The sequence below is a fragment of the Rhipicephalus sanguineus genome, chromosome 2, assembly GCF_013339695.2.
Source record: "Rhipicephalus sanguineus isolate Rsan-2018 chromosome 2, BIME_Rsan_1.4, whole genome shotgun sequence".
In the NCBI taxonomy this organism is placed as follows: Eukaryota; Metazoa; Arthropoda; class Arachnida; order Ixodida; family Ixodidae; genus Rhipicephalus; species Rhipicephalus sanguineus.
In genome coordinates this window covers 2,631,713-2,653,516 of record NC_051177.1, presented here as the reverse complement: position 1 = coordinate 2,653,516, position 21,804 = coordinate 2,631,713, and the positions used below count along the sequence as shown (strand labels likewise).

Here is a 21,804-nt window from a genome sequence, read left to right as displayed (position 1 = left end):
CCAGCGCACCATGAGTGTGGCGCGTAAGTCATGCTGTACATGACATACATGTCATGATTTGCACGTTAGGTCCTGTCACTTATGTTCGTCATACACTCTTGTCACGCCATACCAATTTCGGTATATATCAAACTAACGAAACGGCCGCAAGAGCACCAAAACAGTGGCATGTAAATCATGTCGTTCATGACATGGATATCATGATTGTCATGTTATGGATATCATGTTATGGATATCATGTCATGGATATCATGTTATGGCCTGTCATTTATGTTCGTCATGAGGTCATGTTACGCCATACCAATTTTGGCGTACATCCTATTAACGAAATGGCCAGGAGAGCACAAAGTCGTAGGCGGCTAGATAGATAGATACGCTCAAAGTCGCAGAAGTTTGCTAAGAAATGCTTCGCATTTAAAACTATAAAACTCTCTTAAGCGACTATGTACAAGAACTAATAGTCATATTTACAGTTTATCACAGGTGCGTTGCATTGATGTAGCTGCAGCTTCGGGGGGTCAAGTCGTACGGCTCGTCGCGTCAGCGAAGTTCGCAGCGTCGCTGGTGTACGGCCGTCAGCTGTACCACTAATGTAGCTCAGGAACGCCGTCGAAGTGAGCTGTCCGCAGCGGTTGTACCGCTCGTCCACTCTGGTGCGTGGCCTACGGGGTGTAGCTGTAGGAAGTCTGGCGTGTTCTCACGGGGATGATGTCCTTGTGCTCGAGCTCCTGGCTGCGCTCCCGCAACTCACAGGACATTGCTGCGAAGGCTGGGGCACGTCCTTGCCAGGTGAACTGCTCTGCCAACCGTCTCGGGTCGAACATCATGCCGCTGCTATCGCCCGCCCACGCCACTTCTCGTTCCCCAGCATTCTCTGTCCTCTCCCGGCCACATCGCCTCTCGTGTCTTTTTCTTGCTTCTTCCTCCTCAGGTTCCTTTCTTAATTCCGTCTTCAATATCTCTTGTTCTTTTTCTTTCTTTCTCCTATATTTCTTCATTTGGAACACATTCTTTTATCTTACTTCTTCTTCCTCTTCTCTATGTTTTCTCCCCATGTCAATATGCTCATGACAATGCACCCTCCTTTCAAGAGTTTTTCATCCTGAAAAACTGCCCATGACGTCCCTTGGTGATTTCTCTTCCTTTTCATCGTCAATGTGTATCATAAACACATACGCATCCTACCAATGCACTGCACTCCACGCACACACTCACACCTCATCCTTATCACTAGTCACATCACGTGCGTCGTTGAACACTACAAAGTTCACATAAGGACACCAAGTCACTATGTCTACTATCACAATTTCCCCAAATGTTCCTAATAACAGTAATGTCAAGTCCTAAACAGACTTGGAGTAAAGAAGTCACTACACTGACTACTCAACATTTTCGCCAGTTCACTGTCTCGAGAATTTTCGGGTTACGAAACTGCATGAACAAATTACTCAAACATACAAAGAGGATACCTTCTCACCCTGTGACTCTTACCACAATATTTATTTTTCGCTTGCCCGTCTACTTGCAGCATCCCTTCACAAACTTTTTAACATCTCTCCGCAAACCTGGCCAGAACACTACTTTAGTTAACGCCGTCACCATTCGCCTCACTCCTTCATGCCCCTTGGCATGGCACTTCTCCAGTACAGCTATCCTATACCTTGCCGGCACCATCAATTGCATGCACTCTCTTGCTTTGTGCAAGAACTTCCTGTAAACCACGCCTTTATTCACTACGTACGTCACACCTGTTCTCGTTCCTTCACTCATTGGCCTATCTCCAATCCTACATACAGCATACTTGAGTGTCTGATAATTTCTTTGCTCGTTATCCAGTACAGCTGCAGGTATGCATAATTCATCCAGTACTGCAGTCGTTTTAACCTCCCGTCCGTCCTTTCTTTTACCTAAAATCTGCTTCATCCTTTTCTGTCTTAGTCGTCTTTTCTACGTGGCTCTGTATGTGTGGACTAAGCTTTTCCCTTGTGCCACTGGGTTGTCAACTGCTCTTACGCCTTTCACATTGCCGAACACCACGTCATACAAGGGCTCTTCTACACACAGTGCAGTTACATGCCTTGTGAAATATGGGGTGTATAACAATATTCTGGCCTCCGGCAAATATCTCGTTGACCAATCTGCCAGCACCACTTGTGACGTTTTTCCTGTTAGCTCCCTGTCGTTGACCAAACATTGTCGAACCAGCACCGTATTAGCACCGGAGTCTCGAAGTACTGACACACATCTCTCGTCCACTGACCCTTTGACAACCGGCATATGCAGCAAAAGGGAGAGTTGGGCTAGTTGGTTGGGGTTCATATTGAACAGCGCTCGTGTTGTGCAGTCCTTGATGTCTCGTTTTTTGCGCTGTTCAATATGAACCGGCATATTGACATTCTCCAGGCCACCTGTGGCCACAGCTGCACCTACTATATTCGGTACCTTTCTTTCCTTTGTGTTATCTTTGTCTGCTTCTCTATGAGCTATTATCGCTGCTGCTTGATCTCGCGGTTTCCTTTGACGTTCCTCAGTCTTGTGGCCTCTCATATTTGTGACGTATCTCGGGAACGCTTGCAGTGCGGAATGGAATTGGGAGAGAGAGAGCGAGAGGCGGGGAGACCGTGGGGTCACGGCAAACAAACTTTATCTGACAAAACACTGCAAACAAACTTCACACCCACTCAAAATTTTTGTACAAGAATCACACACGAATCAAGCTATGCTTAGCACACCCTAACTCGAGCGTCCGGCTAGGGAGAGTATTTCTGCAGCGCGTTGCATAAGTCACGTGGTACACGGCGCTGTGCGGCCCCCTGCCTGCGTGCACGGAGTTGGCAGGGATTGCGGGGATGCAGGCCATTGCCCAGGCAAGCGAGACCGGTGAGATGCATAGGCGCGGTGGCTCCGGCCATCGTATTGATAGTATGCGCTCCCTTTCTGTGGTAGTGTTATGTTATTTTGGCAGAGTAAAAAGCTGGGCTTGGTGTTCCCTGACTAGTAACAGATACGGTGCGATGGAGTTAGGAGAGGCTAGGATAGACGCACATCTTCATTATCTTTTTTCATTGCTAGTGTGCATGCTTGTTGTTGACATTCGACCGTCAGTTCGTGTTGTATATCGTGCTTTGTGGTGTTCTAATGTGGCCGGACTGCTCGCACTGAGCTTACAATTTCGCAACCGGAGCAAGGGCTGACGTGAGATATTTCGAGCTAGGCACGTTTTATTTAATTACTACTGCGAATATTCTTCTTTGTGCTATACATTCTTCGATAAGTGCGGGAAGTCAACAGTACTGCAACATTGTCATTGTTGGTCTTGTTGGAGAGAATACAAGCAAATTGCGAATAGGTGCTTTCTACGAATAGTGTGATGATCGACGCATGCAGTGTTATGTAGAATGACATCGTTCGCAAAATGAAGACGCTGATAAAATACTGCCTGTGTGGCCGTGAATGCACCTAGTCGCACAGACTCGACTATAGGAGCTGCTACTAGGTACCATCCACACGCCCCTGGTTAGGCGTCAGTAAAGGAAAGAAAGCAAGGGGGGGGGGGGGGGGGGGGGGCATGAGTGCCCCCTACCTCTAGGCCGCACACCTTGATTTAGCAGCCCTAACACGTGCTTCATTTCGTTGTTACTGCAAGAATAAATTATGAGTGAACAAAGCAGTACAAAAGCGCGCACTGTTGGCGCAGAGCATTACGGCGTTCGGCGACGAGTATGGCGAGTACGAACAAGGTTCTGTCTTCGGGAGAAGAAGCGGCGCGGCGGGAAAGATGACGGGAATTTGCTAGAGCATGGGCCCAACGACGACGGGCCGACCCCGAGTTTCGAGTGAGGGAGGCGGTGTCGCGGCAACTGCACGACAAAACTCATCGGGAAGAGAGACGTCAGCCGCCCAGCAACGAAGGGAAGCCGATCCTGGCTTGCGAGTGGCCAAAGCAGGAGCTCACGGACCGTTTAGCGGCGTCATATTATCATCGCTGTATCGACAGCTAAAATAGTACTTATTAAAAAAGGCACCCCAAAGCCAAGGAAAAGGCACCAGCTCCGCAGTTTCATCAGTCTTCGCGACGCCAAGTCAGTGAAGCTGTGCTAAATTTTACCCTTGAATGTTGCATTTGTGCGCTGTGACGTGCAGCTCATGCAGTTACTGCGTCATCGCAATGCCCACTGAATACGTTGTAATACCAAAGGAAACACGGCACTGCCGCAGAACCCAACGATGGTCGGAGTGTCGCCGCGGCCGCGTCTTCGTCGCCTAGGCAACCGCGACCGCCGCGTGCGGAGCAGCTCTGTGTACCACGTGACTTATGCAACGCGCTGCTGAAATACTCTCCCCTCTACCTGTAGCTCTACGAATCGAACGTTCTTACTGCGTGTGGTTCGCTGCCTCGATTCGGTTCCAAAGTCGACGCTCTGTCCTGTCGTCGCAGCTCCTGTCGATGTCCTCGCTGGTCGTCCTCATCGCCAACCCTTCGGTCTTTCGTCGAGAACGTCCGTCTCGTCCGGTTAGGCCTAACCCTCGGCCTCTCCTCAGTGCCACTGGCTCGAACTGTCGACGTGGCTCTCCGGTGATTGTCGGTGGGTTGTTGTCGTCTTATTGAGCTGGGATAGTGCCACAGGTGCCTCGAGAACTGCTGCGATGAGGCTGCCGCAAGCCCGGGAAGCCTCGCTCGGTAGACGCCAAGGTCGACAGCCACCCTCCCAGGCCTCTCGCAATGCTGCCTCCAGAACTGGGCCCTGCTGTTCCAGTCGCGGGCGCGACGCTGGCTTGTACCACCTTGCTCTTCACCAACTCGACCGAACAATGACTTTCTCTTCTCCTGTGGCCTTTCTCCGTGGCTCGGGTCGCGTGGCACGCGCCTTTTCCCCGGCCAATAGTGAGCGTGGACGTGGCGGGAGTGCACACAATCGGGTACTTTTCCGTGCCATGCACAACATCGCCACATTCTGCCTTTCCGCACGTGCCTCGTGCCCCCTTTACTCATGACAATATTGCACAACTGGCAATAACTTCTTTCCCGTTGTACACTGCATTCCACTAGACAGTTACGGGCATGATGACCGAGGCGATTACAGAGGAAGCACTGTTGCTGCATCTGCTGCTTTCTATGCTCATTATTTCGGGGCTCCAAATTCGTCTCTTCTTCCTCTCCTCTGATCCTGTCTTTATCCATACGTCCTAAATTTCCAATCTTCTGAGCTTCCATGTGCTGGTCAGAATAATCGGCTACCTCATCGAGTGATCCTAGCTTCCTTTCCTTTAGAAACACACATAGCTTCGGGTGACAACAAGCAAGAAATTGCTCCCTAACCATGCAGTCACGCACACCCTCATACGTTTTGGGAGTATCTGCCATCTCCAACCATCTGTCAAAGTAGTTAGACAAGTGGCCCACAAACTGCTTTCCCGTTTCACTGTCTTTGGGCTTACATTTCCGAAATCTTTCACGGAAGCCTTCAGCAGTCAGCTGGAACCGCTGAAGCAGTGCTTTCTTGACTTTGTCATTGTCCATTGACTCGGAGGTGGGCATTCTCCCAAATACACTCAAGGCTTCGCCTACTAAGCAGAGACTAAGTGCTGTCGCCCACTCGCTTCTATCCCAACCTTGTCCGACAGCGATTCTTTTGAACGGATGCAGGTAGGCATCTAGATCATTTCTCTTATCATCAAATGGAGCCATTAACTTCCACAGACAAATGCTCTCGGCAACTCCCTTTCAACAGAAACTGACGATCGACTGTCATCATCTCTGGGAATAGAAGCGTCTGCCAGCTGCAACTTTAAGAGCAGAATCTCTTTCTCAGCTTCACGCATTTCGTGAGCTTCCTTTTCCGCGCGTTCAAAGAAGGTAAGCGACTCATCTCGGCTGAGTCCCAGCGCAGTCGCTATTTCCAACAATTTCTTGTAATCCATGCTCCTCTGACGTGAGAGACCGACTAGGTAGGATAATAAATCCTGGCAGGCTCGCAATATTTTGTCATGGTGTCTATAGATGGAAAAGGACAACACAGGAACATTGTAGAGCACAAAAAATCTTTATAACTGAAAAACCCAAGTATGAAGACCCCAAGTAGCAAAAGGCATGCAAAAATCTATAAAACTCCCTTAAGCAACTATGTACAAAACCTAATAGTCATATTAACAGTTCATCACAGGTGCGTTGCATTGATGTAGCTGCGGCTTCGGGGGGTCAAGTCGTACGGCTTGTCGCGTCAGTGAAGTTAGCAGCGTCGCTGGTGTACGGCCGTCAGCTGTACCGCTGATGTAGCTCAGGAACGACGTCGAAGTCAGCTCTCCGCAGCGGCTGTACCGCTCTTCCACTCTGGAGCGTGGCCTACGGGGCGTAGCCGTAGGAAGTCTGGCATGTTCTCATGGGGATGATGTCCTTGTGCCCGAGCTCTACTCCTGGCCGCGCTCCCGCAGCTCGCAGGACGTTGCTACGAAGGCTGGGGCACGTCCTTGAGAGGTGCACTGCTAGCCGTCTCGGGTCGAACGTCATGCCGCTGCTATCGCCCGCCCACGCCTCTTCTCGTTCCCCAGCGTTCTCTGGCCTCTCCCGGCCACATCGCCTCTCGTGTCCTTTTCTTAATTCCGTGTTCAATATCTCTTGTTCTTTTTCTTTCTCCTATATTTCTTCATTTGGAGCACGTTCTTTTATCTTACTTCTTCTTCCTCTTCTTCTCTATGTTTTCTCCCCATGTCAATATACTCATGACAGAAATAAAAGAAATTGTAAGGGAAGAGAACAGAGACAACGCCCGTACGCTAGGCCGGCTGTTCTATTCTGCTTCGTCTTTCTCCTCGTCGCCCTAGCTGAGCATGCGCGTATGCCCGAGCGCCGCTGTCTTTATTACACTCGGCCACGCTGCGAGCACGGTGTCCTGCCAAAAAATGACCCTTCACTGGCGGTGGTTGCTGGTGAAACAATTTAGAGGTCCAGGGCCCTGAACCATCATAGAGACACCGGCTTATAGAGACACGGATGCTTCTGGCGGGAGGCATTGGCTGCCTCGCAGAGGCCGCTCACGGCCATGCTGCGACACTGCATGAAGAGAAACTGACTCTGGCGGGCGGCTTTGGACTGTGCTGCGAAGGTCGGTCTTGTGTAAGCCGCGACTTCTCTTGCCAAAATACCGCACATTCTGTGGGGCGACACTCGCTGTGTCCGGGTAGACGTTGAAGGCCTCGGTCGTGCTGTGGCCTAACGTGGTGAGTGGCAGAAGACGACGCTAGCAGCTGGCACTTTTTCTGCAACCTGGGGACAAGCTTCCGCACTGCCGCGTCAATGCCAACTACTTTAGCGTTATGCATGTGGATGCTGGGTCTGCCAAAAAACTTCACGTTCTTTGGTCGTAAGATAGTGACACACACTTTGATCGAGGTGGCATGTCACTGATGGCTGCAGCCGTGTTCGTCTCTCCGGCCTCTATCAGAGAGACACCGTTGAATGAGGCGGGAATGTCTCTGCAAGCGCTTTCCGGTGCGCGCTTCCGATATACTGGAAGCGTAGACTGCAGAGTCATGGATGTGGCGGCATCGTTGCGGAAGCCACCAGTCAAGCCGTTGGCGCACATGGGCTGTACTGGAAAGTCGCTTGTACCAACCGTTCGGTTCTTGCTACGCGCAAGGTGACCATCTGTGCATTTCGCCAATGACTGCACTGATCTTCACGTGTGCAGCTCTGGCGGGTCAGAGAGCGCATTAACAATGATTGCTGGCATGGACTCGTTCGGCTTCTGAACCGTGTTGACAGTTAGAGGAGCCAGCATTTCCATGTGCCAAGGTAGTGATGAGCTTCCGGTCGGCGTCATCGACTTCTGCGGCATGGAAGCGATCTTGGTCTCTGGCAAGGAAGGTCGTGAAGTGGGTCGCGACGCGGAGTTTGAGTCCTCGGCCGCAAAGCCCACCTTGTGACCTTTGTCAGTGTCTGTCGCTGGGTGTTCCGCGAAGCTTGGTGTGAAGAAGCTGCAGGACACAGATTCATCATCGCGGTGTTGCCCCTCAGGAACTCGGTATCTGAGAGAGGGCTCGTTAGTGCAGGGCACAACTGCACCGGGACGGCGCCCTTCACAATCTAGGTCATAGAGGGAGGGCAAGCTGGTGAATGCCCGAGCTGCACCATCGAGGTGGTGTACCTCATGACTCCCATGTGTGGTAGTGACTCGGTCGGCAGGTAGGGAGTCGCCGTCACGAAAAAGTGAGTGAAAGAGACTTTTCAACTTAGCACACCATTCCGGCCAAGTTTGTTGCCTGATGCCTTCGTAGGCATGCCATGCCTTGGCGGCATCGCGAAGGTGGTCAATGGCTACTAGCCATTTCTGCTGGTCCGCCCAGGCATGGTGGTCGCCGAGCGAGTTGGTCTCTATCCACAGGAAAGCGTCGTCCTGGAAGCCGCGAAACACTGGCACTGCCCAAACAGCCGACGATGGCGAAGCGGCAGGCGAGAACCCGGAGTTCAAGAATGACACGCGGTGGAGCTGACGAGATAGCTCCTCCAGGACACGTAAAAGTTCCCCACCGTTGTCAGTTGAGGTGCCCGAAGAGCCATGGGCAGTGTTCGCAGAGTGCGTGGTGGTCTCGATGCTGACGGCGGCTGGATCCATGGCCAAGGACGGTGGTCCCCGAACGGTGGATGCAGCGGCGGCAGGCTAGTAGGTGCTGAGGAGGCCTGGACGCCGTCCTCAACTCGCGCTTACTGCGGCTGCACGCTGGTGGGTGCCATGAACGAGGTTCGCGCTTACGGTTCGATGGTCATAGATTGCGCCATTGTAAGGGAAGAGAACAGAGACAACACCTGTACGCTAGGCCGGCTGTTCTATTATGCTTCGTCTTTCTCCTTGTCGCCCTAGCCGAGCATGTGCCATGCCCGAGCGCCGCTGTCTTCATTGCAAAATATAGAAATCGTGAGAGGAAAAAATAAAAATAAAGAGCAACAAGGCAGGCCGCCCAACTCGGCACTTCCTTCAGGCTTGGCACCACTAGTGTGAAGCTGCCTTAATTTTTTGCACTAATCTTACTTTGTTAAAGTGCTGACAAACGTGCTGCAACTATCCTTATCCAGCAACCATGTGGTGCCGCTTGTGAATAAATGCATCACGTCAAAGGTTGCCTAATATTAGCTATCGTGGTGGTGCTTGTCTAATGTAAATTGTGGTTGCAGTGTTGGCTGTCGTCATTATCACAAAGTAATAAGCAGTGCATATTTACTCCTATGACTTGGTAAGCTATTCATGGGAGCATATTCTAGGGTTGCTTGTCCTTGCAAGAATACACCAACAAATGTTGCTTACAACTTCGTTTCAGTAGAACTGATGTCTGTGCTATAATGTGAGTGCTGACTTTACGTCGTGCCACAACCTACCCTTTCCACGGCAGTGTAGTTAATATGCCCGGTAAGCCTACAGCTCCAGTCGAACCTGACTATATTGAACCCAGGTAGATCGGATTATCCTTTATATCAAACTATTTTCAACCATGGCACCGCTTTAACGTCAATGCATAGAAAAATATTTGGCTACAATGAACAGAAATAGCCGGAACACTTGATATATCGAACATCGGGCAACTCAAAATGCCCTAAGAAGCTGGCTTTTCCTCATGAAAGGAGAGTTTTGCACATGCATTTTGGAGAGCAAGCAGTGGGATTAGAAGGTAGTGAAATGATAAGAAGGTAGCACTTCCCATCGCGTGCTTTCCTCCTCAATATCTCGTCGTTACACCACTGGTCCGTGTGTGGGGTCGCCGTTCGCTTCTCTGCTCATTTTGTTAGCGCAATTGGGGCTGTAAAGCTAAAGAACCTGCTGTTTTCCACAAAGCTGGCGATATTCAGTACAGTCGAACAGGTCTGACACCACTGCTGCATCCCGAGAAGCACACAGAGTACGACATTGAAACACAGAACCGGAATTAAAGCGAAGGCAGAGTACACGCTTCCAGCGCCCGACAGGTACTTACATATGACACATTTTCTCACGTATAACCTGCCCCTGCCCCCAAATTCCCAACTACAGACCGTGGAAAAATACAAAATAAAAAGAAATCCTGCGTATTTCCGTGAAGGTGCGTTTCTTACATTACCATGAACCAGTGCCGTGCAGCCAACTTTAGCACTGAAATTTGCACCGAAAAATGCAATAATTTTATTAAAAGTAGTATATGAAATTATTCAATATATTGAAATAATCCCCCTTTTTTTTTAGAGTTCGATATATTCCTTCCCGTCCCAAATTTTTTATAGGGTAGAACAAAAATGTTTAATGTTATTTTCTAGCTAAAGGGCTATTGAAAAGCATGCAAAAAAATAAACGAGACTGTAAGTACAGTGGTTTTCACGGGAGAACAATGCCCAGTATAGTGGACACTAGAATTCATTTCTTGCCATTTTCGATGGAGGCGAAAATGTTTGCGGCCAGTGTACTTAGATTTAGGTGCACGTTAAAGAACCCTAGGTGGTCAAAATTTCCGGAGCCCTCCACTACGGCGTCTCTCATAATCATATCGTGGTTTTGGGACGTTAAACCCCAGATATTATTATTATTCATTTGTTGCACTTATGGGTACAGGCATTCTGCCTTCTTCCTTGAAAGAATGTTGCTTTTGGTGCTGTCAGAGGGTTGATTGTCTTATAAAACACAAGAACTGTTTGTTTTGACTCGAGAAAAATAAAAAAGATTTCTCATGGTTAACTGTCGCATGCAGCGTTCAGCACAGCAAAGGGGAAAAACCTAAGAGGGAGCACATTTAGCGTCTACATGACAAACCTCCTCCGACGCCGCTCCCTCCTCATGCTCCGTGCTCCTGTTTCATTTTTATGGCTGGGCTTCAAGATTTTCACATGACACTCCCTATAGTTTTCTTTTTTTTTTTTCCCCTCCATGTTTAGCACCATACGCACCAATTGCATCCTGGTGTCCAGTGTACTGGACATAAATACATTCTCGCATTATGAGCAAACTTCTGATTACAAAAGCTACCTTTTTGAAACGTTGTTTCAAGAGGACGTAAGTCAGCTCACACGATTTAAAGGGGCCCTGCAACACTTTTCGAGCATGCTCAAAAAGCGCTGCCGATCGGTAGTCGAGGCTCCCGAGAACACACGAGCCAAATATTACAGCGATGCGCACGGCCTGGAATTTACAATAAATTCTCAAAGTCAGCTGAAAATCGCTCCCTCTTCTCTCGATAAATGATGTATTAGTCCGCAAAATATGACGCGATTGTCGGCAGTTCCTCCATTGGCTGATGTTATAATCACGATAACACCCTCATTATTACCTTCGTTGTTAATTTTGAGTTCTATAAGTAGATAATATGTATGTTTATATTCTGTTATCGCGTTAAAAACACCGAACAAACATTAATATTAGCACTACCGGTCTCACCGACAGCTCGTCTGCTCGTAGTTGCGTGGTTCCGTTTTCTTCGCCATGCGCAGTGCCAAAAACGTGAATATTTCTGTGCTTTTCACCATCGCCGGTTGCCGTCGAGAGTGGCAGCCGTTCGAGTGTTGCCTCGTCAGCTGGGAACTGCATCGTCGGCACGTTCTCACGACCGACCGAGGCAGCCGTGCAGCATGTCTCCGATAACAATAGGCCTGACTGGCTGCCCAGGCGGCGCTGCGAAAACGGTGCTAAAAAGCGCCCCCTATGACAAGTTCTTTGGTTTCGAGTAGTCAGACAGGCGGCCGCATGCAGCACTAAGCTCAGATGCGCAATGGAGCCGCCGCTGTCGGTTGTGCTGCGCTTTGAATCTCGGCCAGTTTCTGGCGTGGCTGAGTTCTTCAGGCCAAGCAATCTGCGTAAACGCAAGAAGCTCGTCAACGTCAAGTATGTTTACGACGTGCAGGAGATTGAAGGAACCATTTCGGCGCGCTGCAACTCGCAAGTGCAGCGAATCTCATACGACGTTGAACTCGAGTTAAGTTTTACGAGGCATGCTCGCGCGATTAACGACAGTGCATAAACGAAAAGATTGCTGTTAAGAAAGCCGACATGATTTGCATTACACGACGAAACGGAATCAAGAAAGGTGCAGTGACGAAGGCTAGCCGTCGGCGGCCCGAATGAGCGCATTCGCGTCGTGTGCCGTTTTCTGCCGCATTCAGTCGCAAACACACTTTTTCCCCATACACGGTCGTAATTTTCAACATTTGCTTCTAGGGAATTCGTCAAATTCTGTCAGCGTGCGGTGGCGATCGAGAAGCGACGGCGTGCAATGTTTACAGCCGGCCGCTGGAAGCAGCCGGAAAAATCGTAGGCACATACGCAGGGTGACTCATGGCATCGTTTTTTCTCGTTTCGCACGAAATGCCGGCTGCCTATCCTCGTGATCACCGTCGGCAGCCACGGCCGTGCACGCGCGTACGAAAAGTAATCAGCACGTTACGTTGCAAACCACGTTTTGCTCGCGCACTCACTTCACGCGTCGGACGGCACGTATCCAGCGGTTCCGTCGCTCCACTTCGTACGGCTTTCAGGGGAACCAGTAAAACCGCACATTAGGATCCTTACCCCCATGTTCGAGGCAATTAACCACGCAACAATAACGGCGGCGACCGCGCTTCGGGACCGCGCGCTGCTCTAGCCGTCGCCCAGACCACCTGCTTTCGGCACGGTTTGTTGAAGCAGGGATCGCTCGTCAAACATGTCAGACTCTGCAGGCATAGCGGACAAGTTCCTGCGTACGTTTTAAGCACTTTTTGAGCCTGAAAACTAGGCACAAAATTAAGTAAAACGCTTAAAGCAACTGAGAACTGCGTAACTCGCCGGTCTATAGCCGGTCGGCGTCCATTTTTGACTACCCAAGCAACTTCGGCGCACGCCACCAGGCTCCGCCACAGTACTCAAAACTCCAGCGCGTCAGCCCTATTCGCCGCGAGATCGACCTATAGGAGGCAGCACCGTCGCCGGGTTAGTGTGGAGAGGCGGTCGGCGGCGCGTATACACACAGAGCGTCGCTTCGTTGTGAGCTGTTTGAGCCGATTGTCGGCGAATAAAATGCGTTAATTGCAGCTTACTGGTATTATATACGCTCTTCATTGTTGAATCGATGCACGAAGATCATCCAACGTTACTATTACTAGTGAGAGAAGCGCAATCTGCCGATGAAAGGTATGCTCGCCCTGGGTGACAGTCTGCGCTTACGCACTATACGACGTTTTTTGTTGTTTTCTCTGTACGTGTTTACTTTGTGTTCTGTGTACTACGCACTGCTGTAGCACGCCTGAACTACTCAAGTGTTTACTTCTTGTTCATTTGTATGCCAGCCCAAATTCCTGTGCAATGGTTTCAATAGCACTGTTCGCGCGAATACGCATGCGCATGTAAGAGTGTTTAGCACCGAGGTTTCATCGATTGATTGCATGCACGACAGTGATGCAACAAAGGTCCAGTTATTTTATGGAATAAGAGTTTTTGTTCTCCAACTAATCATGTCCGCTGACTTCCATCAATTCATAACAACTCCACACAAACGCTCAAGGTAATGTAAAAAAAAAAGGATGAGGTTTTGCGTGACATTATACGACAAAATTGTAAGGCACGCCGTCGGGATTAATTTTAAGCATCTGGGTTCATAATAATAATATTATCTGGGGTTTAACGTCCCAAAACCACGATATGATTATGAGAGACGCCGCAGTGTAGGGCTCCGCAAATTTCGACCAGCTGGGGTTCTTTAACATGCACCTAAATCTAAGTACACGGGCCTCAAACATTTTCGCCTCCATCGAAAATGCAGCCGCCGCGGCCGGGATTCGATCCCGCGACCTTCGGGTGAAACATCTGGGTTCTTCAAAGCGTACCTAAATCTAAGCACACGGGTGTTTCTGCATAAATTTCGCCCAATGTAAAATTACGCGCGGGAACTCCGTTTTATCAATGACGTGTCATTCCATTGTCTTTTTTTTAGGAGACAGTTTGAGTACCGAAGTGTCAGACTTCACTTGATAGAAATATTTCGCTGTAGTGGGACCACGACCGTATAATAAAAGGACATCTTAAGCACAACTAAAGCTCATCACGAACTACAGTGCCGCAGTTATACACCTAACAACAACGCGAAAGTGCATGAGCCTCGCTTTTGTTTACCACCGAGTCGCTAAAACGCGGGATTCACACATGCACTATTTAATGCTCCTCATGTTTGGGACTATGCCAAGCGCACTTTACGACGCGCTTGAACCAGAAAGCGGCACCAACGCTGAAATGATTCTGGCGAACGAAGGGTACGACACAAATACACAGCCCTCTCAAAAGTCGCACTCACTGATCTTATTACAATGCGCATGCAGGCGAGCAAGCTCATTTGCTTCTGTACACCATGTTAGGTATACGTAAGAGCAGTTAAACTCGCGCTAACATAACAGAACAAACCGCCCTTTGAGAACGTGCAGGACGTACGCGCACACGCAAACACGACGTGGCTAGCAGACGACGAAGGGAGCAATCCACACTAGGCGCGCTTCAGCCAGTAGCCGCTAGGCGGCGACTCTGCTCGATCTCGCGGCCAATAGTGTACTAGAACAATTTCCTAGTGACGCGTCCGGGAAGGGGCGCGCGTGCCCGTTTGTGTAGACGCCACCAGGTGCCGCCGCTGCGCCTTTTTCTAGTAGACCGGCCGCTGTCTCCCGGTGCGTTTGACGTTGTCCGAGTTTGTAGGCGTTCCTTATGCAACGGATTCTTTTATTACAGCACGAAGAGACTGTATTTACTGTAGTATAGTGTAAAGAAAGTTTCTGAAAACCACGTCAACACACTAGTATCGACAACGTCGTCTGCTAGCGTAAAGGCTGCAGACCGGCGGATTCATTGCAGTTCGGGACATCGCCTCAGCAGTATGTGTTCGCAACTTTTATCATACATTGCACAAACCCAGCATGTATGGACCTGTTTTTCTTCTATGGCGCAATATCTATCACATTTAAATCGCGTGCTGGTCACAAACTACATAAAAGTGCACAGCAACGTCTGCGCTGCGTTCCTATGCCAGAAGGCGTACAAATAAATAAAGGCCTCGACAGACACACATTGATTGTGATAAAATTTTTGTACTTTGTTATCGGTTACAGAACCGCATCTAAACAAAATTATTCCGGCGTTTCCTTACACCATTTCACGGCGTACAACGAGACTCTCTTTTTCTTTTTAACATCGTACATAGAAGCGTCTGAGAAAAAAAGAAAATAAAAACAAGTCCTCCACCGTTTTTTTCACAAGTGCTACCACGTTGAAAGTATAGCGTCGCACTACAGACCAACGAAGTAAGCAGTCGCAAAGCGCGTCCGAACCGGCCCAAACCAGCCCGAACCGGCTCAGCGACTAGAAAAAGGCGCAGCAGCGCCACCAGTGGCGTCTACTGGCGTTTGCTTCAACTGGCCTATAGTCCCTCCCTCGAGGACGCGCCACTAGGAGAATATTCTAGTACACTATAGTCAGCCCTATGCTGGCGTCCGGTAATGGCGGCGCTTCGGGGTCGTCTGCCAGTGCCGTCTTACGAGGCGGTGTATCGGAGTATGGGCCGAAACCGATCTCAGCTGTCATTCGTTCCAAACGAGCGCGCAGGTTTGCTTCCATGGTTGGCAGAGCGATGAAAACACTACGGCGTTCGAGGTGCACACCCAACATTACCAAACCGACGCGCAGTTTTCAAGCACGCGCGATACACATTGGCTCCGCTCGACGAGAACGACGCAAGCCGACCGGAAGTGGCGGCACAGACCACGTGGTTGCGCCCAGACGTCAGAGAGAAAAAAATGAAGAAAAAATTTGCGCCGGCGCTCTTGGGCGGAGCCTCGCTCGTTTGCGCTCCCTCCCTCGAGTCGCTGTCTGTCGCTGCCTAGCTCTCCGCGCGCTCGCGGCGTTGAGTTGAGGGAGAAAGCTGCGGAACGTGATCTCTATAATTTGGTAACACCACTTAGACTTGACGGATTCGAAAAATTTTTGCGGCATATGACTCGTGAAGAGTCATACGTCAATAATGAGACTATTCCAATATAACTAAGAAAGGTGTTGCAGGGCCCCTTTAAATCATTTGAATTGCGCGAAGATAGCTCCTGAAATAATTTAGTACACTTGACCAAACGGTGCGTACGCGTTTCCTCGTGGATGATGCCATTACTCTGAGGGCGCCCCCATAAAAAAATGGGGCTGAGGGAGGACCCACATTCAAAAAGCTATTGCTCGCCTCTTACAGAAGCTGTCAAAGTGGTTTCGGCTCCGATTGTGGCTTTGCTTGCTTTTTTGTGCCGCTTTTTTGTTATGTCCAGTACACTGGTTGTGGGGTCGGAAAGGGATATGCGAGTTCAACTTTACTGAATTTACACAATGACGTCAATCCACCGGGTCAGACTCGGCTCCGAGCCAGAAAATGAGGCATAGGCAGCTACTCATTGACTGCTTTACATGAAGCCGATTCCTCCCACACTATATGAAATCTGCCTGAATTTTTTTTCGCTTGATGTTGCAACTGCTTTGCAAGAGCAGTGCTAAGGGTCACTAAGGGGTACTAAGCAGTGCTAAGGGTCTAAGCAGTGCTAAGGGTCAAAGCAGTGGTGGTTGCGGATGCGAACACTCGTCTAATTGCTGTTCCTGCCTTCTACAGGTGTTTTTCCTAGACAGGCCGAGCTCCCGATAGTGATTGCTGCAGCACCTGTCATTGCATCATCCACGTGCCAACGTGGAAAGTTGTATTCTGGATATCTGGCCACATCATATCTACCGTTCCCAGCGTTCCTGTCGTCGACCTGCGCCTGCGCGGATCTTCAGTCTAGGCATCAAAAGCAGTGCCAGGAGGCACGCCCGCGTCAAAGCAGTGGTGGTTGCGGATGCGAACACTCGCCTAATTGCTGTTCCTGCCTTCTACAGGTCAGTTGGTTTTACTCAACCCTTGGTATTGAGCTGTCTTATACCGCAACCACTGCTGCCGCTGCTCATTGTATTATTCACACGCTCGTGTATTCACTTGTGTTTTTCAACAAGTTTCCTGCTTGTGGCATCACGATGCCTACGAATGCAGAATTAGCTAAGAGAATCGAAGACCTTGAGGCAAAACTTGATAGCCGATTGACAAAGCTCGTGGACAGAGTTGTGGTTGACGTCACAATGAGGCTTCGAGAATCGGGCTTTGATCTCGGTGCTGTAAATTCAGAGGTCAAGGGCACGGATGCTGGCCTGAAAATACTTAATGACATTGTAGAGGCAGTCCGTGTTCAACAACAAGAGCTTTATAAAATGCTCTGTTGGGCGTGTTGGTTCATTATGTAACAGATTGAGCGCAAATGGACGATTGTTTGCTGGACCATGTTTGCTGGACCTATAACCCACGCTCCCGCAAACCTCTGCTGCCGTTCAATTTGGCCCATTCTAAGACCGTTAAGCGAGCAATTGCCTCACTTGTTTTAGAATCCGCGCTCCAGAAGTCTTGCGAACACACCGCCTCAGCCAGTTTCGTCCAGCAAGTGGAACGGCTGCGGTCGTCGGGATATCCGGAAACCGTTCTGGTGGCCACTGCGGAGGCGCTGCTCCAGAAAATTAAAGGAAAGGGTAGGAGCAAAGCTAGACAGAAAAGCGCCATCAGGCCCGAGGTACTGCCATACATACACAACGTGACGCACAACCTCAAGAGAGTGGCGGCTAGGCACAATGTGCCTATCGCCATATCAGCGCCGAACAAGCTGTCAAAGCTTTGTGCGCGCATAGCAGGAGAGGGAAAAAGGAAAGCGTCTTGTGGTAAAAAGCACACCCGGCCTTACAGGGAATGTGCGGAGGCGGTCGTGTATGAGTTGCCACTGAGCTGCGGGAAGTCCTATATCGGACAAACGAGCCGGTGTGTCAACGACCGGGCACGTGAGCATGAGCTGTCGCTCACAAATGATCGGCATGCGCACCTTCCGGCGCACTGCGCGGAGTGCGACTGTGAGCCTCTGTTTACTGAACTGAAGGTGCTGGGCCGCAGTAGAGACACCGTGGCACGTGAGCTTCTGGAGGCTTTTCACATCCAAAAGAAAGGCACCAATTGTGTTAGCCAAACGTCAGTATGCTTGCGGGGGAATGAGTTTCAGTTGATTCAGCAGTATCTAAGATAACTTTTTTAATAATTTTTTCTCACGTGATGTGTGCGCAGGCGCGCTTGTGGTGTACTATGCTTTATATACTTATGTTTTTTCTGAATAAATCCAGTTGGTAGTGAGCGCTCGTCTAGTCGTCTTGCCTTCCTTTGTCCCGTCCATTTGCGCTCAATCTATTACATAATGAACCAACACGCCCAACAGAGCATTTTATTATGTTACCTTTCTTCTACAGTGGGCCCTGTTTTTTATGTTCCTTCACTCGTCAGCGATCCAGCTTTTTTAGTAAGCCACATTGCCGTTGCTTCGTGCCGCATCAGGTTCCTCGGCTACTGCCTTCGGAAAGGAGTTGTCCCCAGTGAGGTGCTCGGATTGTTTGGTTTGATGAAACCTTCACCGAACCATGCAAGAAGGTTGTGCCGCATTATCCGTTCTGAGGTTGGTAGGCAGAAGAGGCTGCTCAACGATTTGCTTCGGTCACCTGCTACAATAAATGCGGGGAAGTGGTAGGGTCTAACGTTTTACGTTCTTGGCGGCAACAGGCAGCGACGAGCACCGAGTTCCTTTGGCGCAACACATTGGCACAGTTAGCCAAACGTCAAGAGAAGAGGCAGGAAGTTTAGCACGACCCGGTAATCATCGGGGATGTAGTTGTCCCAACTGAGTTCACCAGCGTTTTCAAGATGGGACCGAAGTATTCTATTGAACCAAACGTCCCTGCGCATGAACTGCTCGCGATGAACAGACGAGTTGCCAGCAAGACCGACAAAGAACAACAGGAACGATGCCTACTGGAGGGAGTCGACAGTATTTCCACTGCTTGCTTGAAGAAGCCCGCTCCACGGCCCAAGGTGCCCACAGCCCAACTCGTTGATTTCTTCAGAGAAAACAGCATGTGCCTGCTTCAAGCCGACAAGGAAGGCAAGTTCGTTGTCATGTCGTCAGACTGTTTCAAAGAAAAAGTAGCCAATGCTTTATCCAAGAACTTTGTTCCCGTAAAAACCAGCTTGGCTAAGACAAAAGCTGCAGCCGTGGAAAAGTGCAACCAGCTAGAGATGAGTAGACTGGCAAAGAATATTTCCGCATGCAAAGGTAAATGTCTGTCTATATTTTTTACTGCGAAGACCCATAAAGACGGCATACCCTTTAGATCTATTGTAAGCGAGAAGGGATCCTGGCAGTTGTACCTCAGCCGGTACCTTCTGAAGTGTTTAGGTAGTCTGTCTATCGATGATCCTTTTGCAACTAATAATTCATCTGAGGTGATTGATTTTGTAAGTGACATTGATTCGGTGGGTTTTTTCTTCTCTGTTGATGTGGTAGACCTGTTTTATTCCATCCCACATAAAGAAATGTTCGTTGCCATAAGGGAGTGCATTGAGAACTATGGGGACGTACTCTTTCAGAACAGAGCAGGCATTAGAGTCTAAGACTTTATGTCTCTTTTGGAATTTTACTTAGGTGCTACTGTTGTTTCCTTTGATAGCAAACTTTATGTGCAGAAACGCGGTATCTGCATCGGGTCATGTGTCGCACCGATACTGTGCGAAATTTTTCTGTTAGCTGTAGATAGACGCTTAGATCGTGCTTTTAATCAGGACAAAGTGCGTAAGGTATGCAGATACGTCGATGATTTTTTAGTTGTTCTTAAGAAGCAGGATTTTAGTGTTGTGCGCGAGGTGTTAGACACTTTCCATCAGTTGGGGCATGGCCTTACATTTACTCATGAACTTCCCTCTGAAGGCCACCTGCAATTTTTAGACGTAAAGCTTAACCTGTCGCCTTCCCATGTTTGCTGGACCTATAACCCACGCTCCCGCAAACCTCTGCTGCCGTTCAATTCGGCCCATTCTAAGGCCGTTAAGCGAGCAATTGCCTCACTTGTTTTAGAATCCGCGCTCCAGAAGTCTTGCGAACACACTGCCTCAACCAGTTTCGTCCAGCAAGTGGAACGGCTGCGGTCGTCGGGATATCCGGAAACCGTTCTGGTGGCCACTGCGGAGGCGCTGCTCCAGAAAATTAAAGGAAAGGGTAGGAGCAAAGCTAGACAGAAAAGCGCCATCAGGCCCGAGGTACTGCCATACATACACAACGTGACGCACAACCTCAAGAGAGTGGCGGCTAGGCACAATGTGCCTATCGCCATATCAGCGCCGAACAAGCTGTCAAAGCTTTGTGCGCGCATAGCAGGAGAGGGAAAAAGGAAAGCGTCTTGTGGTAAAAAGCACACCCGGCCTTACAGGGAATGTGCGGAGGCGGTCGTGTATGAGTTGCCACTGAGCTGCGGGAAGTCCTATATCGGACAAACGAGCCGGTGTGTCAACGACCGGGCACGTGAGCATGAGCTGTCGCTCACAAATAATCAGCGCGCGCACCTTCCGGCGCACTGCACGGAGTGCGACTGTGAGCCTCTGTTCACTGAACTGATGGTACTGGGCCGCAGCAGAGACACCGTGGCACGTGAGCTTCTGGAGGCATTTCACATCAAAAAGAAAGGCACCGATTGTGTTAGCCAAACGTCGGTATGCTTGCGGGGGAGTGAGTTTCAGTTGATTCAGCGGAATTTAAGATAACCTTTTGTCTATTTTATTATTTTTTTCTTCTCCCTTGATGTGTGCGCAGGCGCGCTTGTGGTGTACTGTGCTTTATATACTTATGTTTTTTCTGAATAAATCCAGTTGATAGTGAGCGCTCGTCTAGTCGTCTTGTCTTCCTTTGTCCCGTCCATTTGCGCTCAATCTATTACATTAAACAAGAGCTTTGTTCAACTAACAAAGCTTTGAAAAATGAGAATGAGACTCTAAAGAAGAAGGTGGCTGACCTGGAGCAGTACACTCGGCTGAACAACCTCGAGATCAAGGGAGTGCCCTCTTCCCAAGGGGAGGACTTGTGTTGCCATAGTGCATTCAATTGCTAACAAAATCGATTGTCCTGTATCAGGCACTGATCTTGACGTTGTTCACAGAGTGCCAGCCAAGTCTGGACAACAGAATATCGTGGCCCGTTTCTGTTCACGAGAGCAAAAGAATGAGTTTGTTGGGAAAGCACGCAAAGCTCGCTTGAATACACGTGCTCTTGGGTTTTCTGGAGAGGGCACCCATGCTGTCTTTGTTAATGATCACCTCTCGCCGGATAACAAGAAGCTTTTTGCTAAAGCACTTGTTCTCAAAAAAGAGAAACAGTGGGCGTTTCTTTGGACTGATAACTGTCAGATAAAGGCAAGGAAATCTACTGATTCCAGGGTGTTTCGCATAAAATCAGAGCTCGACCTGTCCATTATCTCCTAGATATATTTTACTTTGGCAGTTGTAGCATCTATCCAATCGCAGGATGGCGTATATTTCACTGTCTGAACTCTCATCACGGCTGTCTAAACCATGTAGGGCGTTTGTTCACTTTAACGCTCGAAGTATAAGAAAAAATTATGATAATATTACCACATTGTTGTCAGCCATTGGTCACCAGTTCTCTATCATCTGCATCAGTTAAACGTGGCTATGTGAATATGACAGGAACCTGTTTAAGTTTCCTTCCTATTCCTCTGAATACTGTCATCGAAGCGACGATGCACATGGTGGAGCAGCTGTTTTTATATCATCATGCCTTCACTATCATAGGCGACTGGACTTGGCACTAAATATTCCTGGTTGCGAATCCGTGTGGATCGAACTTCATGAACCACATTTTTCGCGAGATAGTAAGAATTTTGTTGTTGCCTGCATCTATCGCTC

The 21,804-nt window shown here is 49.3% G+C and overlaps 1 protein-coding gene across 5 annotated transcripts in view; it reads left to right on the top strand.

The window, feature by feature from the left end:
* LOC119382345 (cysteine and glycine-rich protein 1) overlaps nt 1-21,804 on the top strand; it is a 110,294-nt gene that overhangs the window by 27,233 nt on the left and 61,257 nt on the right. Inside the window, exon 2 of one of the 5 annotated variants that reach the window (XM_037650039.2) lies at nt 16,609-16,871. The exons of 3 other annotated variants lie outside the window; for them this stretch is intronic. The gene's annotated coding sequence lies outside the window, so the exon portion shown is untranslated. Of the gene's footprint in view, nt 1-16,590; nt 16,872-21,804 lie in introns of those variants that run through there. One more of the 5 variants, XM_037650044.2, reaches the window with a different exon arrangement.